At 32.6% G+C, this 18,447-nt stretch overlaps 1 protein-coding gene across 4 annotated transcripts in view; it reads right to left on the bottom strand.

Moving 5' to 3' along the window:
- LOC142352010 (uncharacterized) overlaps positions 1-18,447 on the bottom strand; it is a 56,433-nt gene that overhangs the window by 25,198 nt on the left and 12,788 nt on the right. The window contains exon 1 of one of the 4 annotated variants that reach the window (XM_075404338.1): positions 8,132-9,157. The exons of 2 other annotated variants lie outside the window; for them this stretch is intronic. The gene's annotated coding sequence lies outside the window, so the exon portion shown is untranslated. Of the gene's footprint in view, positions 1-837; positions 1,439-8,131; positions 9,158-18,447 lie in introns of those variants that run through there. One more of the 4 variants, XM_075404340.1, reaches the window with a different exon arrangement.

Below are 18,447 nucleotides of genomic sequence, written 5' to 3'. Positions count from 1 at the left end.
TTAGTCCTCAATTTGTATCCAGGGAAAAATTTCTGAAAAAATTCGCCAATTGAGCTCTTTCATTTCTGTATAGGTAACACTATCTTATCTATGTGGAAAGAGTTACTCTTGGTGTGAAAAAAGCGACATATGATTTATGACGATGGTAATTAGTGACAAAAGATAGTCCCGAGTTCTCAGCCCCAGAAACATGCTTTGTGTAAAGTGGGTGCCTATATATATCCGTTTTTAAAGAATATTTGAACAAAATTAGCCTAATGTGACACGTTTCCACAAACACTTCCATCTCTAAGCTTAAAAAAGCGCTTCCAACACAAGAGTTGAAATGGGTCTTGAAAATGCGCAGCATAATTGAGAATGCAGTTTACCATTTTGCAGTTCACTTCAAAAAAAATTTGATTGAGTAACACTTGTATAAGTTTCTAAAGCTCAGTGGTTAGAACGAGGTAATTTTTCTTGTAAAACTGGTTTTATTAATTAATGATTTAATGCTCATAATGGTTCGAATCGACTAAAAGTGGTACCAACCATTACCATTAATTAATAAATAATTTGGTTTATTATTTGTAATTCTAATCACATTTTTTAACTGGCAAGCGCTGGGTGTTATAAATTTTTTGCTTGAAATGGCTGAAAAGAATTTAATGAACAACCAATTGCAGCAGACACAATTGCAAATTTTCAAGCACCACAAAATTTTAGAGGACAATTTTTATTTGATTTATTGATGATGTGACGTAATAACTTCACATCATTTTTGTCGTTTTTTTCTTTTCAAGGGTCTTGTAACCATTTTGTCAAGAAATGCGTCATCAGAATAAAGATAAAATAATATACCTGAAACGGGGTCATTGACGTTATGTAATGAATAGAAATATTGCAAAAAATTGGGTATAAAAAATCGGATAAGTTAAAATATATACAATAAACTAAATGATGATAAATTTGTGTTAGTCTATAATTTTGGCATCTATACATTAATTAGCTCTTGTGTCAATGGTCAAATGACAGAACGGTTGAAATGTAGTTTTCTTTTCCCATTTTTCCCTCTATGAAGAGAAGTGGAATGATAAATGGCCGGGCGGAAATTAAAAAGGAATTGGAATTTTTCCTGACACAATACGATGTCACAAATTAAATAATGTAAAAAGATACAACTTCAAATTATCTACGTGTGCGCATATTTGCCAAGCGCAGAAAATTGAACTTGAAAAACGCAAAAATTCCGCTTTTCATGCGACTGTTTGATAAATATTCACTTAACGTTTTACGCTCAGACCCAATTTATCAAAGGTTTTCGCACTCTTTTTTTCATGTAAGGAGTGTAAACGTAAAAGCAGTGTATAAACCTTATACGTTTAGAAATACAATTAATTTGTTCAAAAAGTATTTCTGCTTATTTTTCTGACAGTTTTCGCGAAGAAAAGAGAACATAAAAGCCCTTTAAGCGAGGTTCAAGTTTAAGTTGAATTTATCGCGAAACTGAAAAAAAATAACGGTCGTTAAAAATCGGGTTGAACGACAAAATAAGCAAAAAAAGCTTAAAAAAAGAAAGGTAACAAATATCGGTTGGTAAAAATGAAAGCGTGGTTAAGATGGTTAATGCGCTGTGAAAGAAAGAAACAAGGTATAAAATAACGATTTTTTAAAGGTTGTTATATTTTGAATCAAATCTATCCCTAGTTACCACCGTACTAAACCCCCATTGTTAACTATGTCCCCTCCCCCTTTTCCCCAAAAACAAATCAGCCTCGCCGCGAACTACAAAATGCTTCCCGCTAAGAGGGTTGAATTGAACTTACAAAACCGCGATCGCAATTATGTCACTTTGTAATACTTAAACGATCAAATATGGCATGCAGGGGTCAATCAAAAATACAAACACAGGTTTTTAGTTAAGAAAAGTATTTGTTCAGAGCTTGATTTTCTATTATTGTAAATGGGGTCAATCATTACAGTACTTTAAAAGGGCAACAGGGGAAATATTGAATGCAGGCAATTTTTATTATTTTTAAAAAGCTATTTTGGTGACGTGAAACTTTTGCTTGAAAAGTTAGTTTCATAAATTGATCAGGGTAAATTTTTGAACTATGACCGCAAATATTGTATTTAGAACATTATTGTCTGGAAGAATAGTACACGGTTTTTTGTGTTTGTTATTTTAGAGAGAGGAACCTTATATCAAATTTTTTCCTCATCTTTTATCTTCAATGGATCTTTTCCGAAGAAAACATGGTCCAGCAAATTTTGTTTTTGAACAGCTTTTGAAACGTAAGAAGGGTTTATTCAAAAATAACTGTAATTGATCCAATGAGAAACAAACATTAATAATTCAAATTGATGAAAGCATCAAATTTTTGATGAAAAAATTGTGAAAGCGCAGACTTTTGGCAAAAGTTAATATAGTTAAGGAGAATGTGAATACTATAGATAAAAAAAATTTTACGATTTGTTATCTACGTGACTTATGACCTCGATTGCAGCTAAAAGAATTGAATATCATTACTCGGAAAACGTACAATTAAAACATAAATAATGAAAGCAATTATAAAAAGCAATCGCTCTTGTTTTAGCTGATAATTTTATTGACTTTAATTTTAATTTTTCCAAACTTATTTATTACTCGAAATCATCGGTAAACTATTATAACATATTAAATTGAAATAAAACAAAGTTGGTTGAGCTAGTTATTTATTGGGAAACTTACTTATTGGGAAAATTTTAGAGTTTAACAGAATTTAGACTGCAAATGAACCTCAACAATCAATGTTGAGCAAAGTTTTTCATTTTTTGGGAAGTTGACGACAAAAAATTTTTTCGAAAGCAAAACCAAAAAGATATTAAAACATAGCTAATATACAAACCGTTTTTAATTACAGCAGGTAATAAAAAATTGAGAACGAACTGAAAGCCAAAAGTAAAATTCTATTTTAATGGCTTGTAACATGTGAGTAGATTTCAAAACTGTATGACACATAATGTTTAAGTATGTAATTCACGATATGATTTTCTCTACCTTCATCCTAATAATTAAATAGGAGCCGAATCAAGCTAAATCTCAAACATTTTTGTAACTTTCGAAGTGCATCGCAAAGAAAAAACCCATAAATATAATTAAAAGTTTCGTATTATTTATCCCAACGCGAGAAATATATACAACTGTAGATCAGTACCGTACGTAAAACTCCAAACCTTATTTAAAAATCAAACGAAATTTCTTTTTTTTTGAGCAGGGTCCATTTGCACAAAACGTACAAAACATATCAATCACACTATAAACAAATGATTTTTCTTCATTTCACAAGTCGTATGGCTAGGAATAGAGGAAGAGTAAGAAACTTGATTATTTTTTTCAGATTTTCTCCAATCTGGTGACGTCTTACTGTTTTAATATAATTTTTCCTCTTTCTCAGTCTTCATTTTTTGTTCGGCAAAGCAAAACAAAATAAGATCTAAGGAAAGGGTAAGAAAAGATTTTCTATAAGTTGTTGAGAGCATGAACACAAAAACAAAATGTCTTGTTTTTTCGAACAGTCAAGCAATTACAAAAATTCAAAATAAAATAGGATTCAACTTTGTTAATAGTTGTCATCAAATTGAAAAGAAAAAAGTCTACAATTGAGCAAAAAATTGGCAAATATGGCCTTTCCCACTAAAAACTCTGATCATTTTAAAGCTTCAAATGCATCTGAATTTTTTTAGACTTTGGATATTACAGTTGAAATGACATACAGAAGTTTTCACCACTTTTGGATGTAATTTAACTTTTGTTGCTATGAAGATTTCTTACCTTTCTCAGGGCATGAGTTTTTATCACCCGGATCAAATCTATCCCTAGTTACCACCGTACTAAACCCCCCATTGTTAACTATGTCCCCTCCCTCCCCCTTTTCCCCAAAAACAAATCAGCCTCGCCGCGAACTATAAAATGCCTCCCGCTAAGAGGGTTGAATTGAACTTACAAAACCACGATCGCAATTATGTCACTTTGTAATACTTAAACGATCAAATATGGCATGCAGGGGTCAATCTCATCACTCGGAAAACGTACAATTAAAACATAAATAATGAAAGCAATTATAAAAAGCAATCGCTCTTGTTTTAGCTGATAATTTTATTGACCTTAATTTTAATTTTTCCAAACTTATTTATTACTCGAAATCATCGGTAAAGTATTATAACATTATAAATTGAAATAAAACAAAGTTGGTTGAGCTAGTTATTTATTGGGAAACTTACTTATTGGGAAAATTTTAGAGTTTAACAGAATTTAGACTGCAAATGAACCTCAACAATCAATGTTGAGCAAAGTTTTTCATTTTTTGGGAAGTTGACGACAAAAATTTTTTTCGAAAGCAAAACCAAAAAAATATTAAAACATAGCTAATATACAAAACGTTTTTAATTACAGCAGGTAATAAAAAATTGAGAACGAACTGAAAGCCAAAAGTAAAATTCTATTTTAATGGCTTGTAACATGTGAGTAGATTTCAAAACTGTATGACACATAATGTTTAAGTATGTAATTCACGATTTGATTTTCTCTACCTTCATCCTAATAATTAAATAGGAGCCGAATCAAGCTAAATCTCAAACATTTTTGTAACTTTCGAAGTGCATCACAAAGAAAAAACCCATAAATATAATTAAAAGTTTCGTGTTATTTATCCCAACGCGAGAAATATATACGACTGTAGATCAGTACCGTACGTAAAATTCCAAACCTTATTTAAAAATCAAACCAATTTTCTTTTTTTTTGAGCAGGGTCCATTTGCACAAAACGTACAAAACATATCAATCACACTATAAACAAATGATTTTTCTTCAATTCACAAACCGTATGGCTAGGAATAGAGGAATAGTAAGAAACATAATTATTTTTTTCAGATTTTCTCCAATCTGGTGACGTCTTACTGTTTTAATATAATTTTTCCTCTTTCTCAGTCTTCATTTTTTGTTCGGCAAAGCAAAACAAAATAAGATCTAAGGAAAGGGTAAGAAAAGATTTTCTATAAGTTGTTGAGAGCATGAACACAAAAACAAAATGTCTTGTTTTTTTGAACAGTCAAGCAATTACAAAAATTCAAAATAAAATAGGATTCAACTTTGTTAATAGTTGTCATCAAATTGAAAAGAAAAAAGTCTACCATTGAGCAAAAAAATTGGCAAATATGGCCTTTCCCACTAAAACTCTGATCATTTTAAAGCTTCAAATGCATCTGAATTTTTTTAGACTTTGGATATTACAGTTGAAATGACATACAGAAGTTTTCTCCACTTTTGGATGTATTTTAACTTTTGTTGCTATGAAGATTTCTTACCTTTCTCAAGGCATGAGTTTTTATCACCCGGATCAAATCTATCCCTAGTTACCACCGTACTAAACCCCCCATTGTTAACTATGTCCCCTCCCCCTTTTCCCCTAAAACAAATCAGCCTCGCCGCGAACTGTAAAATGCCTCCTGCTAAGAGGGTTGAATTGAACTTACAAAACCACGATCGCAATTATGTCACTTTGTAATACTTAAACGATCAAATATGGCATGCAGGGGTCAATCAAAAATACAAACACAGGTTTTTAGTTAAGAACAGTATTTGTTCAGAGCTTGATTTTCTATTATTGTAAATAGGGTCAATCATTACAGTACTTTAAAAGGGCAACAGGGGAAATATTGAATGCGGGCAATTTTTATTGTTTTTAAAAAGCTATTTTGGTGACGTGAAACTTTTGCTTGAAAAGCTGGTTTCATAGATTGATCAGTGTAAATTTTTGAACTATGACCGCAAATATTGTATTTAGAACATTATTGTCTGGAAGAATAGTACACGGTTTTTTGTGTTTGTTATTTTAGAGAGGGGAACCTTATATCAAATTTTTTCCTCATCTTTTATCTTCAATGGATCTTTTCCGAAGAAAACATGGTCCAGCAAATTTTGTTTTTGAACAGCTTTTGAAACGTAAGAAGGGTTTATTAAAAAATAACTGTAATTGATCCAATGAGAAACAAACATTAATAATTCAAATTGATGAAAATTCCATGGCATCAAATTTTTGATGAAAAAATTGTGAAAGCGCAGACTTTTGGCAAAAGTTAATATAGTTAAGGGAGAATGTGAATACTATAGATAAAAAAAATTTTACGATGTGTTATCTACGTGACTTATGACCTCGATTGCAGCTAAAAGAATTGAATATCATTACTCGGAAAACGTACAATTAAAACATAAATAATGAAAGCAAATATAAAAAGCAATCGCTCTTGTTTTAGCTGATAATTTTATTGACCTTAATTTTAATTTTTCCAAACTTATTTATTACTCGAAATCATCGGTAAAGTATTATAACATATTAAATTGAAATAAAACAAAGTTGGTTGAGCTAGTTATTTATTGGGAAACTTACTTATTGGGAAAATTTTAGAGTTTAACAGAAATTAGACTGCAAATGAACCTCAACAATCAATGTTGAGCAAAGTTTTTCATTTTTTGGGAAGTTGACGACAAAAAATTTTTTCGAAAGCAAAACCAAAAAAATATTAAAACATAGCTAATATACATACCGTTTTTAATTACAGAAGGTATAAAAAATTGAGAACGAATTGAAAGCCAAAAGTAAAATTCTATTTTAATGGCTTGTAACAGGTGAGTAGATTTCAAAACTGTATGACACATAATGTTTAAGTATGTAATTCACGATATGATTTTTTCTACCTTCATCCTAATAATTAATGAGGAGCCGAATCAAGCTAAATATCAAACATTTTTGTAACTTTCGAAGTGCATCGCAAAGAAAAAACCCATAAATATAATTAAAAGTTTCGTGTTATTTATCCCAACGCGAGAAATATATACGACTGTAGATCAGTACCGTACGTAAAATTCCAAACCTTATTTAAAAATCAAACGAATTTTCTTTTTTTTGAGCAGGGTCCATTTGCACAAAACGTACAAAACATATCAATCACACTATAAACAAATGATTTTTCTTCATTTCACAAACCGTATGGCTAGGAATAGAGGAATAGTAAGAAACATAATTATTTTTTTCAGATTTTCTCCAATCTGGTGACGTCTTACTGTTTTAATATAATTTTTCCTCTTTCTCAGTCTTCATTTTTTGTTCGGCAAAGCAAAACAAAATAAGATCTAAGGAAAGGGTAAGAAAAGATTTTCTATAAGTTGTTGAGAGCATGAACACAAAAACAAAATGTCTTGTTTTTTTGAACAGTCAAGCAATTACAAAAATTCAAAATAAAATAGGATTCAACTTTGTTAATAGTTGTCATCAAATTGAAAAGAAAAAAGTCTACCATTGAGCAAAAAAATTGGCAAATATGGCCTTTCCCACTAAAAACTCTGATCATTTTAAAGCTTCAAATGCATCTGAATTTTTTTAGACTTTGGATATTACAGTTGAAATGACATACAGAAGTTTTCTCCACTTTTGGATGTAAATTAACTTTTGTTGCTATGAAGATTTCTTACCTTTCTCAAGGCATGAGTTTTTATCACCCAGATTTGTTACACTTACTGTTTTTTCGTCATATCAACCTCTCAGTTATCAAAATTTGCAATTTTCCCGCATTTGGACTGTAATGACATTAAAGATTTTCAAGACTTGTTAGCTTGCATTTTTTTTGTATTTGAAGAAAATGATATTATTTTTGCCGTTTTGTTGATTTTAAATGCCAAACTGTATTTTGTATTCGACCTTTCAATTTGAGCACAGAAGAAAAAGTACTAGATTGCTCATTTTGGAATTAAAAATTTCTAAGTTGCTTGTCAGCTGCTTTTTCAATGAGCTTTTTGAACTTGTGAGAAAAACCGATATAAATTGAGAATTTTTATATGTTTTAAGGAAGAATTAATTGGAAAATTCTATCATTTAATCGATCATTGGATTGCAAAACTGGCTGAGTGAGTAATAATTGCAACCTTATCAGCTTAAAACGATATTTTTTTAATGACAAAATTGATTTCAAAACATTGCTGACCTGTTTCATTCAGCTTATTTTTAATCATTATTTGTATAATAACTTTAGATTTCATCAAATTTTTTTCTAAATTGCGTAGAAGATAAACATTTAAAACTTCAAACACATAATTGTAAGCTGATATTTTGATACCAACCATTTCTGCGGAAAAATTGCAATCATATCACCAAAATTGCACTCCTAATAACATCCAACAAAGAACAATTCTTTCAAAAGTCTTCGCTTTACAAGAAAAGTCGGCTACTCAGAACAAAAAAGGTAAATGTTTGTAAATGGGTAGATTTATAAAAGTGCGCTGTTAATCAAAACCAAGCAATTAATCGTAGATAAAATAGTTGAAACTGGGTCATATATAAATAGAATTTGTAGTTTTTGTAAGGCTGGATTAAATTTGTATTTCTGCAAATCTTACGACACTGTGGTCGCCTTATTATGTAAGGCTGAATAAAATGTAAGTTGTTAGCTTCACAGCCATAGCTGGTTGAACAAAATAAAGTGACGGCTCAAGGGGAGGGGTGGGGCGGGTAATGGTAGAATAAGTTAAAATATGTAAGAGGGTTTTATGTTATTATAAGCGAAGAATTTGATACAAGGGTAAATAAGAGCAAAGGTAACAAAAATGGGAGTTAGTTTTGATTTTTTCATACTTCGAGTGGTAGGTATACCATGAAAAAAAACTTGCAGTGAGGTATTAGTGGTGGTCTCAACTTAGATCGAGAGGTTAGCTTAAATCGAGAAGAAAATTTATTCACGCGACCAGAAGAATGTTTTCATACTTCAAAACTGAATGAAAGAAAAGTAAGGTATAAGATGTAACGGTGGTTGTAGTATTGGTTATGGCTGCAGCGGGGCGTAAGAGGTAGGCTAAGATTTTGGGGGTTTTTGAATGGGTTCTTATTGTTAACGTAAGAAAAGAGTATTCAAAATAAAGCCCCGAAATTTGCGTGGTCGAATTTATTTGTGCTAGGTATAAAAAAGGGGGTAAGAAAATACGACTGGAGTGATGATAAAAAGCTTTTATGTGTATAAAAAGAAACGAGTTTTGTTGTTTCTTTTTTATTTTTGTTCGCTCTCTCTCTAATAGAAGCAGCACAGCTTCATCTGAATAGAATTTAGAAATAATTAAAGAGAAAGAGACGACGGCTCTACCGTGTATCATTTATTCCTGGTGGACGCTATTAAAATCATCAGCTAACAATTTCCCACTCCGCCTCTTAAACGAATTCCAACTTAGCATAACTAGATTTTTGTGAAAAAATCCAACGCTATATTTTCGGAAAGTTGCAAAAATGTAAGCTTTGATTTCAGAATTATATTCAGTTGAACATTTAATAAAATGACGGCAGACGGGTATGGGTGGGATGGATTTAGAGCGGGGGGGGGGGGGGGGGTGGGTGTTTTGGGGTTCAATTATTTATTTATACCCAAATCGCTAATAAAATCACAGCAAATAAAAAAAGTAATATAATGCTCAAATTAACCAAACCAATAAAAATAAGCGCGGTCCAAATATCATTTCGGCTTTTTCGTTAACTTTTTTTCCTTATCTGGTTTTAGAATAGTAGATTATTAAATTAATAATTCACAATCTGGTGTTAATAATTAACTGGTAGACTTTGAAAATAGGAGACGATAGATTTTAAATAATCGGATAATAGTTTAAAGTTTTTTGTTTTTCCGCTGGCTTCAAAGGAGAACATCGAATACAATATTAATTTTAACTCAGAGACAATTTTCTGTAAAAAAAAAACAATTTTGCTCAAAAGAACTTGGCTCAGACCATATTTTTTTTCCTTTTTCTTTTTTTCTTCGTACTGAAATTAAAACTGAACATAATTGTCCATTATTAAAACTCTGCCCGAAATTTTAAAAATTTAAAATATCTTTCTCGGCTTTGAATTCGTTTCGGTCAAGTGGGCGGATAAGTGAACAAAATATGAAGCCATGCTTTTTCCGCCTGTGCGTCCGCTACCAATGTTACATCAGGGAAAAAGAACGAAAGAGCAAGCGATGGTGGTGCTATTAATATTAGCCGACACACCAATTAGAAGACAATGGAGCCCGCCGACAATTAGCAAAAAGCTGAAATAAACAAACAAATTGACGAAAATCAAGAAAAAACTACAAATATTAAATAATTTTCAATTTTTTCACAAAAAAGTGAAAACTTTGCTTTAAACTTATGTTTGCTAATATTTAGTTAGAACCAAAGACTGCTTAATTTAACTACTTTTCACGTCGTTTATAGTAAAAGTATAATTTTATAATTTTGACGAAAAAAAAACATTTTAAAGTGGTTTATTAAAGGAAGTTTGCTTACACTTGATGGCTAAAACGTATTGCGGCTAATTTGTATGTCGGTCAAAAGATCGGCCATAGTAGTAGTATATAATGGTAGAATGGTTGTGTTGGTGGTTTTGAACAAACGCAATGCCAAATATATTTCACGTGCTTATGCCTGCTTACCTGCATATTTTTTAATTTACCCCCCCCCCCCCCTGGGTTTATGTGGTACCCTTTACAAACACATGCATACACATACACACGCACAAATAACTGCTCTGAATGGTAATGTAACTCCACTCAGCTGATGTAAAAAGAGACGGCACAAAAATTGTCCAGTTTACCGATTGCTAATTTTGTCGAAAACTTCAGCAAATCGGGCGGAAAACGGTTAGGTTTGACAAGCGAATAATCCACGCGGTTATCGTGGAATTTTAAAAGTTTTTAGGAAAATGTTTGTATATTAAATGAGAGTTAAAATTCTCAACTGAAAAAAAAATTTGAATTTATCTGGCGATCACTTATGGAAGAATAGAAAGAAACGTGATAATTAAATTAATCAGAGAAGAATCGGGGGAGGGGGGGGGGGGGGGTAAGGGTGTTATATAGTTTTTTATTGGTTTTGTGGTAACTCCAGGCAAACCCAATTATGCGACGATTTTAGTTTTCGGCTAAACGTAACAGTATACTGAATTATATAAGAAGAAAAATGGAAAATGGTGGAAAACGGAGGAAAAGTTGAAACAGAAATCATGTGGAAATTCTTAATGAGGTCTCACGGCGTGAACAGAGGAATACAATAGTTGAACAAAAACAGTAAAACAAACAATTTATTCCCCCTCCCTCTCATTTTGTTTTCCCTCTTTTCCACTCTACTCCTCATCAGATAGGGAAACACTGGAAATTGAGGTTACGCAAAAAGCAGAAGACGTTCAACAACAAAACAACAATATTTATTGACAGAATAAGACAAAATAGAGCACGGGAATATAACTACACAAGGACGTCGTCTTATGAATTCAACAATGGTTCGATACGAATAAAACATCGTACGCAATTGCAACCAAACAAAAATAACAAAAAAATAGATGCTTAATACAATTTATGTATTAAAAAATTGATCCAAAATGTAGCTTTTTTGTTTCAAAAAAGTACCCCTTGAACCTTATTTTTATTTGATTGTGCCTTCGAAAAATTTATCGAGCCATGAAATAGAAAAAAACCGACGCTCAGTTGGTTCTTTTTGTATGAATTTAGCTTTTAACATATTGCCGTAATGCTAGTTTTAACATTTTTCTCAATATTTTTCTTAAAATGTCTTTGAATCGCAATTTTAGAGCGTTCTCCTAAAACACATGACTGAAAAATTTTAATTATGGTAGCGGCAATTTTATCAAATGTAATTAGTGGGAAATCAAGTTCAAAAACATTTTAAATACGTCGGTGTTTCAGCCTTTCGTCTTTTCTATTTAATTCGGGTGGGGGGGGGGGGGGGGGGGTGATGATTTTACGGGGGTAATTTTACGCTGCGGTCGAACACTACACTTCTCTCTCCGGTGTTTTGATTAATTTCAAAAGCGCCCATTAGTGTTCGAAACCCTCTTTTCAAAATAATTTCAAAAGCCCTCTCGCACTTTTACAAATAATTACCGCGGCGCCCGTAAAAATTGTTCTGCGCGCTGTTCAAATCACATTTTCATTCTTCTATTATTTAAATGGCGAATTTCACCAGCAAAAAAAATCAGATAATTTCCATGTCAGCTCCGGCCGAAAAATATAACAAAACATTTTCTATTTTCCATGAAACCACGAAACGGCTTTTGAAACTGAAATGATGATCTTTAAAAAGTACTGCAAAGTGCTATATTGCAATAAGTTACATTGAGTGATTAGGGCAAAACTCAGTGAAAGAAACATTTTCACTCTAAAACTCATACATAGGTCATTTTTCTCTCTTTTTATAAAGACAAAAATGCGGCAGACCACAGATTTTTGATTTTTTTCCGAACATAAGTTTTGCTCAATGAGATCCAAGAACACTTTATGTTCTCATGTGTTCTCGAGGATTCTGATCAAGTTGATTGAATGAAAATTGCACAGAAGAGAATTAACACTCCAATTTTTGAAAGCGGGCAAATATTGTGTAACCTTCCAAATTGAAAAACGTCTCATCTTAAAAAAAAATCTAGGTAAAATGCTGTAAATGTTTTTTTTTATTTATCTTGGTTTTAGTTGAATCACTTTCCTTGCCGTAAATAAATTGTCGCAAAACTTCAATTTATTTTATATTTAGAGAGCAAATATAGAGAGGATGTTGTTTATTCAGCCAAACCATTTCAAATGTGTTGTATGACATGAGTTTTTTATGGGTCAAGTTTTGTATGGAAAAGCCTGTTTTCATGCTCTATGTCGTCCTTCGCAAAAAGTCATATCATTCCAGTAGTCCAGCTGTGAATTTTCGTTTCAATTTATGTTTTGAAATTAATCTCAAATATTTAGATTTGAATCGGTCATATATCATGTTAATAGCACGGCGGAAAAGGCAATATTATATCATTAATGCAAAACGAACTTTAAAACTAAACGTTTTTTTTAGAGAAAATACAGCTAAATTTTTTTTTTAAAATCTTTAACCCGAATACTGATTTATGAAGACAAGCAATTGAGACAAAAATAATGAAGAAGTAAAAATGAAAACGTTGCCTGCTGTTTACATATAAATAATATCATTGTACATTTTTTTTCTCTCCTTGCACAAAATCAACGCAATGGAAAGATTGTCAAACTAAAGTTGGTTTTGTAGGTTAGTCTAATGTACAAATATTATTGATAAAAATTTTGACCAGAAGAACAAATATAATATTATTGACCAGAAGAACAAAAAATCTTTTCAGCTAACAAACTTTTCTAAAACTGTAACATATACAAATAACTCCTAATAACAAGTAACTAAGTGTTTGAAAAAATTAATGAGAAAAAATGCAAATTGAGAAATCATAGCTAATAAAATAACAGCTTCGTTAATCTTTGGGCCAGACCTAAGAAATATATGACTATAAAAAATACAAACTTGTACACATGTTATTTTTTGTGATTACTATTACATACTAGAGTTTCTGTTAAGTTTATATAGATTAGAAAACAAGAAAAACAAACAGGAACCTTTTTAAATTTAGTTGTAAGCAACAAAAACTTTGCTGGCCCAAATTTAGAGCAACATTCACGCTGAGCAACTTTCACAATAAACAAATTCTATAGCAATGTTTACTTAAAAACACAAAAATTATTAACAACAACACATGCATCTAAGATAAATTTTGAACGGCTAACGTAAAATTGTCTTCCACCTCACCTGTCTTATCTATTCTTTAAAACAAAAGTTGAGATGTCAATGAATTGCACGCTTGCATTTTTTATGGAAAGATATATTAAGGTTTTTTGCTGGAAAAGGAAAATAGACAAAGTAGACTTGTTCAACTTCTCACAATCTGGATTGAAGTTTCTTTCACCTGCAACTTTGGTTTATAATTTAGAATGAACCATTTTCATCAAAGAGTTCTTTATGACGGAAGCCAAAAAAAATTACGCACTCATCTTTGAAACGATAAAATGAAACTTAAAGCGAAAAAAATTCCTCCGTAAATGTTTAGATGACAATCTTCTTGTTTAGCGATTCTCTTCAAAATCGTTTCAGAAAAATCCACTTTTTCACTTCTAAAATTTGACAATTGCGGAAACAATCCTTGTTTTTGATTCAAATTTTTTATTCAATTTAGACTTTTTGTTGTCAAGAGTGTTGAGTTTTATTCTGAAAAGCTTCATGTATTTGCTTAAATTAATTAATAGACTATTGTCAATTCAGAACAGCGGTTATAATTATATCAAACTTTTTGGGGTCAACAACAGAAAATAATTTTTAGGTGTTTTGCATCGTTTTCATTTGTATGTTGATTTCGCAATGAATAAGTACTTTCATCACAATTTTTAGCTGGCCGAAGGAATATGCAATTCAAAATGAAAACCCAAACAAAACTCTAACGCATTTTTGTTCAACTTTTATAATGACCTGAACCTGAAAATTTGAAGTCTTACAATAAAAATGTCTACTTTTCACAAATTATTTACTATTTTACAAACGAAAATTTTTCAACAAAATCTTCAAATTGTGATGTCTCTTCTTAAGTTGAATTGATAACTCCAAAGGCATTAACAAACTTTCCACATAAAATCAATATAAAACTAATCTTAAATAATCTGTTGCAAGTAGTTAAAAGTATGCTAATAGTAGCGAATGGTTTAACTTTGTTGTTGCACTTTTGTGGGAAAAATGACAGAATTGGAAAAAAAACTGCCAAAAACCAAGTTTCAGCAGCTCTACTTGTGTGCGCAAGAAATACAAAATAAATCACTGGCTGTCAAATTAATTCTACGTTAATCAAAGTATTTTTGTTCCGACCCACTTGTGGGGGGAGGAACTATATACCCAAATGGGTTTTTTTTGTTCAGTCAATTTTGGCCGACCGATATATTCATCGTAGAGAAATGTGAGGGGCATCATTAATCAGCTCATCCAGAGGAGAATTCAAAATTAAAAAGATTTTTTTTGAATTTCATTTTTTTTGAAGAGTTATCGAGGATTGAAGTTATGTGTGAACACGGGATATTTGGTTCACTTTTGTTCACTTTTACAGTAATTTTTGTTCGAATTAACATTTTTTCTACGAAAAATTTAATTCAAAATTAGATTTCACGCCACAAAATAAATCAATTTTTGGTTCATAATAGACGAAAGGCAATAAAAAGATAAAAAGACCAGTTCTAGTCTCAGAGGGAAGTTTAATATCGAAAAAAAAATTGAATTCTATTTGGGAGCTCTTGTTTCAAAAATTTTGCATTTTTTTGTCTTTTCAAGTAACTTAGAGACTAGTAATTTTTAACACAAAGGTTCCGTTAACGACAAACCTTATTTACAATCAACTGAAGCCCAGTGAACGAAACTTCGTTTCCAATGGATCGCTCATGTTTTTTTTTGGATTCGTATCTCAGTTATTGTAATTTCAAATGAAATTTTGATTTTCTTTTTGAGTTTTTACTAAAGTTTTGGAATCCTATGGCATAAACTCGTTGACTAAATGTGCAATAGATTTCGTAATGAGCAGTAAGTGAACCTATCTAGTGATGTGAGTGGAGAGCTAATGTGTTGCTGATGCAATTGCGTGTAAGCGTAAATGAAAGGGCATATTACTTGTGCGTTCGCACATATTGTTCCAACTGGGATATAGCCTAATGGTTAGGACCTAGGCCCCTTAATCTAGAGTTTGCGGTTCGAAAACCGGTGGGACCAAATCACTTTTTTTGTATAAATGGAATCCAGAGTCAAAATAATACCATTTTTGACCTATTCTGACCTTGAAAAGAGCATCAATTACTTTTGGCCGACAACCTTGATAGTTGTCTCATGCAGTAAATCTTACGAACGTTTTTCTCTTATACGTTGGGTCCTATCAGTCTTATAGGTGTTGAGTCTTATACGTTGAGTCTTATACGTTGTGAAATACAAAAATTTGGATTTCCTGTACCGAAACGGGATTTTGCTTGCTATATCGACTTTGTTCCGATACATTGCTGATCTCAAGAAATTAAGTCATGAATTTTTATTAGTTTTTTTAGGACTTCGATTATTGACCTCTTCGAAAGTTATCGCAACGAGAGCCGTCAATTTAGTCCACCGAGAGAAAAAATCAGGGAGCACAACAACAACTAGACTTGTGAACACTTGTGAAGAGTCGGCTTCCCAGCCCAAAATGTGAGAGAGGTGGTTTCAATCATCAATTTTACATGCAAAACGGGTGACTGGAACATCCTGACGTGGTCTTCAGGGCAGCGCAACCGAGCATCACAAAAAACTGAAAGACCGAGACAATTTGGGTTAGAAAAAGACGGATTTCACCAGAAAAGGCGAAAGTGACCGCAATTGACAAAAAACACGTAAAAACTTAGAAAAACTGGTTATATTCGAAAAATATTAAACTATCGAATTTTTTTTTTGCTATTTTTAGCTAGAAAATTTGGAAAATCGAAAACTTGGTCAAATTTTGGATAAACTGGTAAAACATTGTTCAGTGTAGTTGGGGTAACAGTATAATACAGGTATTCAACAAAAAATTTGAGTTTTGACCAAATTTTTGAGAATTGTTGGTTTTACCAATTTTTGAGAAAAAATCTCAAAAAACATCAAAAACAAGAAAGGTTCGTAGTTTATTGTCCCGATACGGTAAATACACGTTGATGTGATCCTAAGGTATTCATTCTGGGTGCTAGTTCGTTGTTCCAGGCCATTAATAGTCTACCAGAAAGCGCCTAAAATTGGTATAAAAGCACTGTGTTTTCACTTCCGGGATTAAGCTTGAATCCTTTTGCTGTTAGCGAAAGAAAAACGGTACAATATCAGTTGAACAACGTCTTCCGGCACAAAACTGAAGTCATAATCTGGCACGACGCTGTAAACAATTCGTTGACTTCTCACCGAATCAATAATTATCGAGCACTAGCTTTTTTCGAACTTTCTAAAAAGCTAGAAAGTTACCAAACTCGTTTGAAAGCTACAGTTTATTGCCCGCGAAACAAATCACCAAATATCTTTGGTTTTCTTAAGCAAAGAGACGTTGTGACTATCCATGTACTGATTGACCTAGTGTCAAGGCGGAAACAGGATTTTTTCGAACTTTCTAAAATGCAAGAAAGTTACCAAACTCGTTTGAAAGCTACAGTTTATTGCCCGCGAAACGAAGAACCAATTATCTTTGGTTTTCTTAAGCAAAGAGAAGTTGCGACTCTCCATGTACTGATTGACCTAGTGTCAAGGCGGAAACAGAAAGATCCAAAATTAGTAAAAGAGTACTATCAATTGCATCAGAAAGCTCATTTGGAACTTAAGTCGTTAACTTTAATTTTAACGCATCAGAAGTCACTTCGCCGCTTGCCTAAGAAAACTCGTCATAGCAAACTCAATAAACGACGACGTAGAGCGAAAAAGAATAAGAAACTTGCAGCTGAAGCGGCGTTAACTTCGAGTTTTCACTGAGTCCTTTTGCTTACCGGCTCCGTGACCTCAGCTTAACTACTAGAGGGTTATAGAGTTGGTTTGTTGTAGGACTCAGTCGCTCCGTCGTGTCCTGCTTCTGTTGCGTGGTTACTGTAGTGTCGATTGGAACCGCTCACTTTTTCAAGGTTTTCAAATCTCGAATCTGCCGTTCCACCGCTATCTCGTTTCGTCACTCGCTCGCCGCATGGTCGCGACTCAAGCTTTTCCGGTCTTCTTGTTGTGCGCAAATATTAAAGTCCTATTACGTTTTGGGGTTTTGCTCACTGAGTCTCAAATGATTTTGGGTTCTGTGTCCCCAGTTTAAACTACAGGGGTTATAGAAACTATAGTAATTGAGACTCAGTCATTCCACCCCAATTTTCGTTCGTTCCTCGAGTTACTCCCCAACTTCTATCTCCCCTGTCACGAGAATTGTCCTATTGTTGATCACTTTGTTTTACCCAAATTGTTTTATCTCCTAAATTGTTGTCCTAAAATCCCAATTTTGCAGTGCACTAAATTCAATATTGTTTCACTTTCCCTTTCTGTTTGTTCACCAAATCTGTAAGTTAATCTATTGTTTTATTCTTTCTCCCATTATGTCAAATCCCTTTACAAGCAAAGTTTCTAAGGTGTATGATGCAAGGGCCAAGATTGAGAAGGAGCTGTGCAAACTTTACAAAAGGATTGATGACTTTATCCACGAAAAAGCGAGGCGCGTGAGAGTAGAGAGTTTGGTTACCAAATGCAAAGATCTACTCGAAAATTGTATAACAAAAAATGATAGCCTGATGGGTCTTGCAGCTAAGACTGAACAAGCAGAGAAACTTCAATCCGAATTAGAAGAATGGCTGGTAGTTGTGAATAAAAGACACGATGAGTATATGGAAAATGCCCGAGACTATATAGACTCCACTCAGGGCAACGAAACTTCAAAAAAGGGCTCTCAAAGATCCCACAAATCCTTGTCTGCTGGTAGCTCTTCGAAGGCTTCAACCGCTCGCAGGAACGATTTTATATTAGCAAAAATTAAACGAGAAGAAGTGGAGGAAGAAAACAAAGCTCCTACTCGAATAGCTGAAAGA

This window comes from Convolutriloba macropyga, chromosome 13 (genome assembly GCF_964194025.1).
Source record: "Convolutriloba macropyga chromosome 13, txConMacr16.3, whole genome shotgun sequence".
Classification (NCBI taxonomy): Eukaryota; Metazoa; Xenacoelomorpha; order Acoela; family Convolutidae; genus Convolutriloba; species Convolutriloba macropyga.
Note: the sequence above shows the minus strand (reverse complement) of the source record. Positions and strands in the feature narration are given on the sequence as shown.